This window comes from Parasteatoda tepidariorum, chromosome 5 (assembly GCF_982258835.1).
Source record: "Parasteatoda tepidariorum strain Cologne lab strain chromosome 5, Ptep-v5.0, whole genome shotgun sequence".
In the NCBI taxonomy this organism is placed as follows: domain Eukaryota; kingdom Metazoa; phylum Arthropoda; class Arachnida; order Araneae; family Theridiidae; genus Parasteatoda; species Parasteatoda tepidariorum.
In genome coordinates this window covers 104648017-104660183 of record NC_141759.1, presented here as the reverse complement: position 1 = coordinate 104660183, position 12167 = coordinate 104648017, and the positions used below count along the sequence as shown (strand labels likewise).

At 28.7% G+C, this 12167-nt stretch overlaps 1 long non-coding RNA gene across 1 annotated transcript in view; it reads left to right on the top strand.

Annotated features, from left to right (window-relative positions):
* The window catches only part of LOC147809944 (uncharacterized), a 31069-nt gene extending 20024 nt beyond the window's left edge, over positions 1-11045 (top strand). The window contains exons 3-4 of the long non-coding RNA XR_015433555.1: positions 9130-9263; positions 10988-11045. This is a non-coding gene — a long non-coding RNA (uncharacterized LOC147809944). The remainder of the gene's footprint in view (positions 1-9129; positions 9264-10987) is intronic.
* The last annotated feature ends 1122 nt before the right edge of the window (positions 11046-12167 follow it).

Sequence of the window (12167 nt, the reverse complement as noted above, 5' to 3'; positions counted from 1 at the left end):
CTCTTTATTAGCGCGTATGCAGTGCAAATGTAAGCAATAATAAGGGTTAAGTGTAAATTCGCGTGGAAGAAAAAGTACCCGAGGAGAAGAAATTTGTAAACTATAATAACGTATTAAATTAAAAATATCAAAAGAATTGTAAATGTGTGAAACATAATTCTTTATTAGCGCGTAAGCAGTGCAAATGTAAGCAATAATAAGGGTTAAGTGTAAAATCGCGTGGAAGAAAAAGTACCCGAGGAGAAAAAATTTGTAAACTATAATAACGCATTAAATTAAAAATATCAAAAGAATTGTAAACGTGTGAAACATAACTCTTTATTAGCGCGTATGCAGTGCAAATGTAAGCAATAATAAGGGTTAAGTGTAAATTCGCGTATAAGAAAAAGTACCCGAGGAGAAAAAATTTGTAAACTATAATAACGCATTAAATTAAAATTATCAAAAGAATTGTAAACGTGTGAAACATAACTCTTTATTAGCGCGTAAGCAGTGCAAATGTAAACAATAATAAGGGTTAAGTGTAAATTCGCGTGGAAGAAAAAGTACCCGAGGAGAAAAAATTTGTAAAATATAATAACGCATTAAATTAAAAATATCAAAAGAATTGTAAACGTGTGAAACATAACTCTTTATTAGCGCATATGCAGTGCAATTGTAAACAATAATAAGGGTTAAGTGTAAATTCGCGTGGAAGAAAAAGTACCCGAGGAGAAAAAATTTTTAAACTATAATAACGCATTAAATTAAAATTATCAAAAGAATTGTAAACGTGTGAAACATAACTCTTTATTAGCGCGTAAGCAGTGCAAATGTAAACAATAATAAGGGTTAAGTGTAAATTCGCGTGGAAGAAAAAGTACCCGAGGAGAAAAAATTTGTAAACTATAATAACGCATTAAATTAAAAATATCAAAAGAATTGTAAACGTGTGAAACATAACTCTTTATTAGCGCATATGCAGTGCAATTGTAAACAATAATAAGGGTTAAGTGTAAATTCGCGTGGAAGAAAAAGTACCCGAGGAGAAAAAATTTGTAAACTATAATAACGCATTAAATTAAAATTATCAAAAGAATTGTAAACGTGTGAAACATAACTCTTTATTAGCGCATATGCAGTGCAATTGTAAACAATAATAAGGGTTAAGTGTAAATTCGCGTGGAAGAAAAAGTACCCGAGGAGAAAAAATTTGTAAACTATAATAACGCATTAAATTAAAATTATCAAAAGAATTGTAAACGTGTGAAACATAACTCTTTATTAGCGCGTAAGCAGTGCAAATGTAAACAATAATAAGGGTTAAGTGTAAATTCGCGTGGAAGAAAAAGTACCCGAGGAGAAAAAATTTGTAAACTATAATAACGCATTAAATTAAAAATATCAAAAGAATTGTAAACGTGTGAAACATAACTCTTTATTAGCGCATATGCAGTGCAATTGTAAACAATAATAAGGGTTAAGTGTAAATTCGCGTGGAAGAAAAAGTACCCGAGGAGAAAAAATTTGTAAACTATAATAACGCATTAAATTAAAATTATCAAAAGAATTGTAAACGTGTGAAACATAACTCTTTATTAGCGCGTATGCATTGCAAATGGAAGCAATAATAAGGGTTAAGTGTAAATTCGCGTGGAAAAAAAAGTACCCGAGGAGAAAAAATTTGTAAACTATAATAACGCATTAAATTAAAAATATCAAAAGAATTGTAAACGTGTGAGACATAACTCTTTATTAGCGCGTATGCAGTGCAAATGTAAGCAATAATAAGGGTTAAGTGTAAATTCGCGTGGAAGAAAAAGTACCCGAGGAGAAGAAATTTGTAAACTATAATAACGTATTAAATTAAAAATATCAAAAGAATTGTAAATGTGTGAAACATAATTCTTTATTAGCGCGTAAGCAGTGCAAATGTAAGCAATAATAAGGGTTAAGTGTAAAATCGCGTGGAAGAAAAAGTACCCGAGGAGAAAAAATTTGTAAACTATAATAACGCATTAAATTAAAAATATCAAAAGAATTGTAAACGTGTGAAACATAACTCTTTATTAGCGCGTATGCAGTGCAAATGTAAGCAATAATAAGGGTTAAGTGTAAATTCGCGTATAAGAAAAAGTACCCGAGGAGAAAAAATTTGTAAACTATAATAACGCATTAAATTAAAATTATCAAAAGAATTGTAAACGTGTGAAACATAACTCTTTATTAGCGCGTAAGCAGTGCAAATGTAAACAATAATAAGGGTTAAGTGTAAATTCGCGTGGAAGAAAAAGTACCCGAGGAGAAAAAATTTGTAAAATATAATAACGCATTAAATTAAAAATATCAAAAGAATTGTAAACGTGTGAAACATAACTCTTTATTAGCGCATATGCAGTGCAATTGTAAACAATAATAAGGGTTAAGTGTAAATTCGCGTGGAAGAAAAAGTACCCGAGGAGAAAAAATTTTTAAACTATAATAACGCATTAAATTAAAATTATCAAAAGAATTGTAAACGTGTGAAACATAACTCTTTATTAGCGCGTAAGCAGTGCAAATGTAAACAATAATAAGGGTTAAGTGTAAATTCGCGTGGAAGAAAAAGTACCCGAGGAGAAAAAATTTGTAAACTATAATAACGCATTAAATTAAAAATATCAAAAGAATTGTAAACGTGTGAAACATAACTCTTTATTAGCGCATATGCAGTGCAATTGTAAACAATAATAAGGGTTAAGTGTAAATTCGCGTGGAAGAAAAAGTACCCGAGGAGAAAAAATTTGTAAACTATAATAACGCATTAAATTAAAATTATCAAAAGAATTGTAAACGTGTGAAACATAACTCTTTATTAGCGCATATGCAGTGCAATTGTAAACAATAATAAGGGTTAAGTGTAAATTCGCGTGGAAGAAAAAGTACCCGAGGAGAAAAAATTTGTAAACTATAATAACGCATTAAATTAAAATTATCAAAAGAATTGTAAACGTGTGAAACATAACTCTTTATTAGCGCGTAAGCAGTGCAAATGTAAACAATAATAAGGGTTAAGTGTAAATTCGCGTGGAAGAAAAAGTACCCGAGGAGAAAAAATTTGTAAACTATAATAACGCATTAAATTAAAAATATCAAAAGAATTGTAAACGTGTGAAACATAACTCTTTATTAGCGCATATGCAGTGCAATTGTAAACAATAATAAGGGTTAAGTGTAAATTCGCGTGGAAGAAAAAGTACCCGAGGAGAAAAAATTTGTAAACTATAATAACGCATTAAATTAAAAATATCAAAAGAATTGTAAACGTGTGAAACATAACTCTTTATTAGCGCATATGCAGTGCAATTGTAAACAATAATAAGGGTTAAGTGTAAATTCGCGTGGAAGAAAAAGTACCCGAGGAGAAAAAATTTGTAAACTATAATAACGCATTAAATTAAAAATATCAAAAGAATTGTAAACGTGTGAAACATAACTCTTTATTAGCGCATATGCAGTGCAATTGTAAACAATAATAAGGGTTAAGTGTAAATTCGCGTGGAAGAAAAAGTACCCGAGGAGAAAAAATTTGTAAACTATAATAACGCATTAAATTAAAAATATCAAAAGAATTGTAAACGTGTGAAACATAACTCTTTATTAGCGCATATGCAGTGCAATTGTAAACAATAATAAGGGTTAAGTGTAAATTCGCGTGGAAGAAAAAGTACCCGAGGAGAAAAAATTTGTAAACTATAATAACGCATTAAATTAAAAATATCAAAAGAATTGTAAACGTGTGAAACATAACTCTTTATTAGCGCATATGCAGTGCAATTGTAAACAATAATAAGGGTTAAGTGTAAATTCGCGTGGAAGAAAAAGTACCCGAGGAGAAAAAATTTGTAAACTATAATAACGCATTAAATTAAAAATATCAAAAGAATTGTAAACGTGTGAAACATAACTCTTTATTAGCGCATATGCAGTGCAATTGTAAACAATAATAAGGGTTAAGTGTAAATTCGCGTGGAAGAAAAAGTACCCGAGGAGAAAAAATTTGTAAACTATAATAACGCATTAAATTAAAAATATCAAAAGAATTGTAAACGTGTGAAACATAACTCTTTATTAGCGCATATGCAGTGCAATTGTAAACAATAATAAGGGTTAAGTGTAAATTCGCGTGGAAGAAAAAGTACCCGAGGAGAAAAAATTTGTAAACTATAATAACGCATTAAATTAAAAATATCAAAAGAATTGTAAACGTGTGAAACATAACTCTTTATTAGCGCATATGCAGTGCAATTGTAAACAATAATAAGGGTTAAGTGTAAATTCGCGTGGAAGAAAAAGTACCCGAGGAGAAAAAATTTGTAAACTATAATAACGCATTAAATTAAAAATATCAAAAGAATTGTAAACGTGTGAAACATAACTCTTTATTAGCGCATATGCAGTGCAATTGTAAACAATAATAAGGGTTAAGTGTAAATTCGCGTGGAAGAAAAAGTACCCGAGGAGAAAAAATTTGTAAACTATAATAACGCATTAAATTAAAATTATCAAAAGAATTGTAAACGTGTGAAACATAACTCTTTATTAGCGCGTAAGCAGTGCAAATGTAAACAATAATAAGGGTTAAGTGTAAATTCGCGTGGAAGAAAAAGTACCCGAGGAGAAAAAATTTGTAAACTATAATAACGCATTAAATTAAAAATATCAAAAGAATTGTAAACGTGTGAAACATAACTCTTTATTAGCGCATATGCAGTGCAATTGTAAACAATAATAAGGGTTAAGTGTAAATTCGCGTGGAAGAAAAAGTACCCGAGGAGAAAAAATTTGTAAACTATAATAACGCATTAAATTAAAATTATCAAAAGAATTGTAAACGTGTGAAACATAACTCTTTATTAGCGCGTAAGCAGTGCAAATGTAAACAATAATAAGGGTTAAGTGTAAATTCGCGTGGAAGAAAAAGTACCCGAGGAGAAAAAATTTGTAAACTATAATAACGCATTAAATTAAAAATATCAAAAGAATTGTAAACGTGTGAAACATAACTCTTTATTAGCGCATATGCAGTGCAATTGTAAACAATAATAAGGGTTAAGTGTAAATTCGCGTGGAAGAAAAAGTACCCGAGGAGAAAAAATTTGTAAACTATAATAACGCATTAAATTAAAATTATCAAAAGAATTGTAAACGTGTGAAACATAACTCTTTATTAGCGCATATGCAGTGCAATTGTAAACAATAATAAGGGTTAAGTGTAAATTCGCGTGGAAGAAAAAGTACCCGAGGAGAAAAAATTTGTAAACTATAATAACGCATTAAATTAAAATTATCAAAAGAATTGTAAACGTGTGAAACATAACTCTTTATTAGCGCGTAAGCAGTGCAAATGTAAACAATAATAAGGGTTAAGTGTAAATTCGCGTGGAAGAAAAAGTACCCGAGGAGAAAAAATTTGTAAACTATAATAACGCATTAAATTAAAAATATCAAAAGAATTGTAAACGTGTGAAACATAACTCTTTATTAGCGCATATGCAGTGCAATTGTAAACAATAATAAGGGTTAAGTGTAAATTCGCGTGGAAGAAAAAGTACCCGAGGAGAAAAAATTTGTAAACTATAATAACGCATTAAATTAAAATTATCAAAAGAATTGTAAACGTGTGAAACATAACTCTTTATTAGCGCATATGCAGTGCAATTGTAAACAATAATAAGGGTTAAGTGTAAATTCGCGTGGAAGAAAAAGTACCCGAGGAGAAAAAATTTGTAAACTATAATAACGCATTAAATTAAAATTATCAAAAGAATTGTAAACGTGTGAAACATAACTCTTTATTAGCGCGTAAGCAGTGCAAATGTAAACAATAATAAGGGTTAAGTGTAAATTCGCGTGGAAGAAAAAGTACCCGAGGAGAAAAAATTTGTAAACTATAATAACGCATTAAATTAAAAATATCAAAAGAATTGTAAACGTGTGAAACATAACTCTTTATTAGCGCATATGCAGTGCAATTGTAAACAATAATAAGGGTTAAGTGTAAATTCGCGTGGAAGAAAAAGTACCCGAGGAGAAAAAATTTTTAAACTATAATAACGCATTAAATTAAAATTATCAAAAGAATTGTAAACGTGTGAAACATAATAACTCGTTAATATAAAGTATCGAAAAAAAAAGTATAAACTTAAAAGTAACACAAAAAAGTATTGTAGAGTATTAAATTAGCCATAAAAAATAATGCTTAAAAGTAATAAATAAAAAATGCACGAGTAAACGAAACTCCTTAAAATAAAGCATAAAAAAATCTTGGCGGATATTGTAAAGAATTGAAAAATAATAATGCATAAATAGAACTAACGCGTAAAATAATGACGCAAAATTTTTATGTGGAAAGGTAAAAACATGATAAAAATAAATACGTAAAGGTTACGCGTAAAGGTAAAGGTTACGTAAAAAGAATGTAACGCATAAGAATTAGTAATTTGTAAATATTGCGTAGCTTGAGTAGCGCTTGAAATAAAATAACGCGTAAAAGTTAAATTCACGCATATGGAAAGTAAAACTACGTGATAAGAAAAGAAAGGGGAAAAGATAGCAACTTGGAAAACAGAGTAACATGAAAAAGTATGTAATAAAACATGTGGTAAACTTTAGCATAAAGTAAAAGTAACGCATAAAAATTTAAACGTGTGAAAGACGCTTGTGAAGAAATGTGTGAAATAGAAAATAAACTTAAAGCATAAAGAAAAGTAACGCTTAAATGTGGAAGTAACACATATGAAAAGAAAACACGCAAAATATAGGAATACCACATAAAGAAATATAACGCATAAAATATAAAAACGCGTGAATTTAAATTGTAAAGTAAAAGTAACACATGCAAAGTAAATGCTTAAATGTAAGTATAAAGAAAAGCAAACATAGCACGCTTAAAGTAAAGGTAGCGCATAAAGTAAAAACCTAAAGTATTATAGCGCGTAAAAGTAACACGTGAGAAAAGCAAAGCGTGAAAAAGTAATGTATAAGAAAAAAATCCAAAACAAAAAGAAATTATAAAAAATGAAGTGTAAAATATAAAGTAAAAATTGTGCAATTTAAATCGCATAAGTAACGCATGAAAAAGTCAAGAGATAATAAAAACGAGCAAATGTACCGCATGAATAGAACTAATGCATGAATGAAACAAATATAAGAAGTAACACGTAAGCAAAATAAACGCGTAAAATTACTGCATAATAAAAGTAAATTTGTAAATGTAAGAAAGGGAACTGCAAAAAAGCAACGCATAATAAAAGTAACTCGTAATTTACAACAACGTATAAGAGGAACTCGCGTGCCACGCAAATAAAACGCATAAGTAAAATAACGCGTGAAATATAACTACGCGTAACATGTGCAAAAATTTAATCGTGAAATTAATACATAAGTAAAGTAACGCATAAGAAAACAAAATGTAATGCATAAAAAAGAATTAGCGCATAAAGGAATGTAAAATATAGGTGAATTGAGTATAAAGAGAAGTAAAGCGTAAAAATGATGGGAAATATAACAGCATCTTCATGCTGTAATCTTCTTTATGCTTTATGACACATAAAACCGTAGATAGTAAAAAATAAAACTGTAGAGAGTAAAATATACATAAGTTTGTAAAATATAAATAAGGTAAAAAAAAGTAAGTAAAGTAAAGAGCAAAAGTAACGTACAAAGGATAGAAACACAACAGTAAGGGAAGGAGTAAAGAAAAAAGTTTGAAGTGAGTTATGAATAATAAAACGTTAAAGTAAGGGATAACCAAAAGTATAGCATAAAATGCGCAATTGTAACGCAGAAAGAAAAGTAGCGCGTTAAGTATGAGGCAGACAACAACGCATAAAAAACGATAAATGCATTAAAAAAAAGCAAATGCGTAAAAGAAACTCTTACAGAATAGTAAAATATATACAAAAAGCGTTTAAATTAATGCATAAAAATCTAACGTGTGAAAAAGTAACGCATAGGAAAATTACGCGCAAAATATATAAATTCCATAGCGCAAAGTATGGAGTAATCAATGAAGTAGATCAAAAGTAAAAGTAACGCATAACAAAATCAATGCACAAAGAAAAGTAACTCGTAAAACATAATTATACTTATAACACTTAAATGACTAATAATTATTACACGTAGATAAAATGCTTGAAGAAAAGTACCGCATAAAATATAAAGTCTAAAAGCAAGCGCGTGAAAGTAACGCAAAAAGAAAATAAAGAAATGTAACACTTAAAATATATTTAAGCGTTAAAATACGCGTATATTCCGTAAATGCTATGTGTCAACAAAATAAATCGATTACAATATAACGTGTAAAAGAGACACATAAGAAAAATAACGCTTATGGAAAATTAACGCATATAATATAAAGTGTAAGAAATCGTAAAGTAACAATACATGAAAGTAAAGTATAAATGCCACGTATAAATAAAACTAATACAAAAATGCAATGCATATAACGATTAAAAGTAAAGCACAAGAAAAGCAAACTTGAAAAAGTAACACATAAGTAAAGTACAAGTAATGCATTATGTAAAAGTAATACATAAAATATCGCAATAAATTTATTAACGATTTAAAGTTACGCATAAAAGATTAAATTCGCAAGCGCATCGGATAAATGAATATAAAGTAAAATGTATGTAAATTAACACATAAATAAAAATAAGTCGCAAAATTGATGCATGAAAGTAAACGCGTGAAAAACGCGATCTCTCGTATAAAAAGAAACAAGTTTAAGTAAACTCTATGCCGCGTAACATAAGTTGTCCATCGTTCAAAATAGTGCATAAAAGTAACGCGTTAAACGGGTAAAGGAAATACTTGTAAAAGTAATATACATAAAATTTACTTACGCGGAAACATAATTAGATGCGTAAAAGTTCATGTTTTTTTCTTTTCTTTTTTTTAATAGTGTTTTTTTCCCATTGAGCTTGTTTTACAATGTTTAATTTATCAAAACCGTTTTAACTATAGTGTGTTCTTTTTCATTTTCTTATTTTCGTTTGTTTTTGCATGCTTCTTACTTTTAATTTTAAAAGTTTGCTTTTAATCTCTTGCTAAATTAATGATAATTAACAAGCTATACTATTTTGAATACAACATGTTTTCGTTTTTTAGGATTATTTTGCATATCACTAGGATAGATAAGGGCCCATCTGGATGATGCATACACGGTTTAATGGAAGGTAGAACTGCCGGACTTATTTGGATGCTTATCTGTGAAACAATTTCGGATATTTGAAGATTTTTCTGTGAGTAAAGGACATTTGTTTCTTTTTTTTTTCGAAAACTGCCGATTATTTATTACCTGCAAATATTACCAACAATTATTTTTCAACAAAAAGAGGTTTCAAGGATAAATACTATATTCCAAAAAGTTTACCAATATAGATGGTCCCGCAGTGGACTGGTCGTTAAGACACGGTTCCCAGCAGATCACCGAAGTCAAGCATCACTGCCTACGGTCAGTGAGCGGGTGGGTGACCACTTGGATCAGTTTGCGTAGGGACCGAGTGTGAGCGGTATTGGTTCTCGTTAAACTGTTCTACCGTAAAGGGCTCGACTTCGCGTGCAGGTCGTCGGGCCACCGAAGCGGGGGTGCCATCCCCTCTGCAGAGGATCAAAATTGTGATGGCATGTCTTCGGATCATCCTCAGGGGTGTTTCCCAGACCGTCGCCAATAGCCCATCGTGCAGCTCTCGTGCGACGTAAATTAACTACAACAACAAATATAGATGCGGTCTTTTTTTATATTTTCGCTGTTTTTTTCTATTGAGAAAGCGAGCAATAAATTTTAGTTTAATATTTTGAAGTAGTGAAAACGTCGAACTTCTAATTTTTTTTTCAAGGCAACTTTGTTTCGAAAAATATGAAACAGCTTTAAATATTAATTATGTGACAGCAATATAATATTGCTCAATGTGATTCCAATGTCACCAAGACAGCAAATAAGGTAAAATGTTTTAATTTGATAATTTTTATTTATTTTAAGTAGATCATTCTCTGAAATGTTTGGCTCCCTATTTTTAAAACAAAAGTAGTTAAGATGAAATCGTTGCAGAAACCATTAAAACATTACTAAAGTTAATAATATTGGATGAACAATTAATACAATATAAACTTATTGACTGCAATTTTTTCTAGGATTAAAATTTCTGAGTCTGCTATTAATCATTGAGATTTAACTCTCTTCATTTACGAATGAAATGAAATTAGTTATAAATTTCTAATTTTGATTATTCATTAAAATTAAAAATTAATTATGCATTTCTAAATTTAATGATTAAAATGCTTGATTTCTTTATAAATGTCTTCATAATGAACAACAAATATTTTAAACATCCATCTTTACAAATAACTCCTAAAAGAGGAAATATTTCTATTTATATGATGTCGTTCAAATAAAACCTGTTTTTCAGTTTTACTTTCGCTCTCTCTCTCTCTCTCTCTCTCTCCTTGTCCACAAGAATAAGCAAATCACATCCTCTGCTTACGTAAGAAAATAACAACGCACCTCCATGCTCTACTTTTAACTTTTCCTGAAGTATTCTAATTTTAGAATTTCATTTAAATAAATAATGTAACTTTTCAATATTTCAATTTATTCTATAAAATTTTGAGAAGAATATTTTTAAGTAAACTTTCTGTTTTTCTGAAATGGCTTAAACTCTGAAACACATGAAAACAATTTTTATCCATATTTTCTCTTTCTCCAAAATTTTATTTAAAATTAGAAATTGTTTCAAGTGTAGTTTTTTCCAAATTATCATATTTTTCCTTTAAAAAAACAACTTGAAATTATAATGTGACTTGAATGACATACTGAAGTATTGTTCGCATCCTACCTGCCCCTTGTCAACAAATATAAGCAAATTACAAAATTACATCCCCTTTACTTAAGTAATGTTTTAACGGCCCCTATTATCGTGTTTCAAAGATATTTATGTAATTTTAATCAATATGTGTTTTTTTTCAGCTTTCGAAATCTTTAGGAAACATAAATCCAACCAAGTGACGTCATAGTTTTTTAAAGGTAAGTCATATAAACACTCAAAGGATTTTCTTCGTATTTATGGTAATCAGCATTTATATAAATTTTCAGAAAAATAACAGTAGTGTATGATATAAATTCAAAAATATATAGTAAAGAAAAATATAGTAGAAAATAAATTGTAGTGTAAATTAAATTATGAAGCAAATATGTAAAGTAAATTTGGCTTAAGTTAACGCTTAAAATCTAAAGTGTAAAGTGAAGAGTAAATTACAAAATGAAAAAAAAGGTAAAGTAAAAAGTTAGCTAGAAGGTAAACTAAATTACAGCTTCAAATATAAAGTAAAGCATAAAACAAACTAAAAAAGTGTAAAGAATAAAAAAACAGTTAATAGAAAATATTGTGTAAATTAAAAAGTTAATTATTGTATAAAGCAAAGGGAAACGTAAAGTAAGGGAAATATGAAATAAAGTATGCATTATATCATCGAACTTATAGTCAAGAATAAAATAATATATAAAGTCAAAAGCAAAGTATAGTAAAAAGTAATAGGCAAAGTATTGTATAGAATAATATAAAGATTAACGTACTAAGTAAAACATAAAATAAAAAGTTTGTAATTAAGAAAGAAAAATAAGGCCTAAAATACAAAGTGAAGCATAAAGTAAAAAGAGGAAAAATGCAGATTAAACAAAAAGTGTTAAGTAAAGCGAAAAGTCAGAAGTATAGCAGAAAGTATAATCAAATGTAAAATGCAGAAAAAAGAAAAGTGTATACTTAAGAAAATATCTGAATATATCAATAAAGTATAAAGTGAAATCGACAAGTAAACTAAGCATAAAAAAATGTTAGAAATATATTAGAATATAAAGTATAAACTAAAAGATAAAATGTTAAGAAAAGAAAAAGCGCATAAAATAAAACATGACGTAAAAAAATGTAAACTAAAAAACTAAAGAGTATCGCAAAATATAAAGTAAAAGCGTAAAAAGGCACAAAATATAAAATAAGGTATAAAGTAATATGCGTGTAAAGTTGAAGGTTTAAAGTAATACATATTAGAGAACAAATAATAATGTTAAGTAAATACGTAAGCTAGGCTTTAAAAAATCGTAAAATATAAAGTGTCAAGTAAAGAATGAAATGTAAAGAAAAATAAAGCAA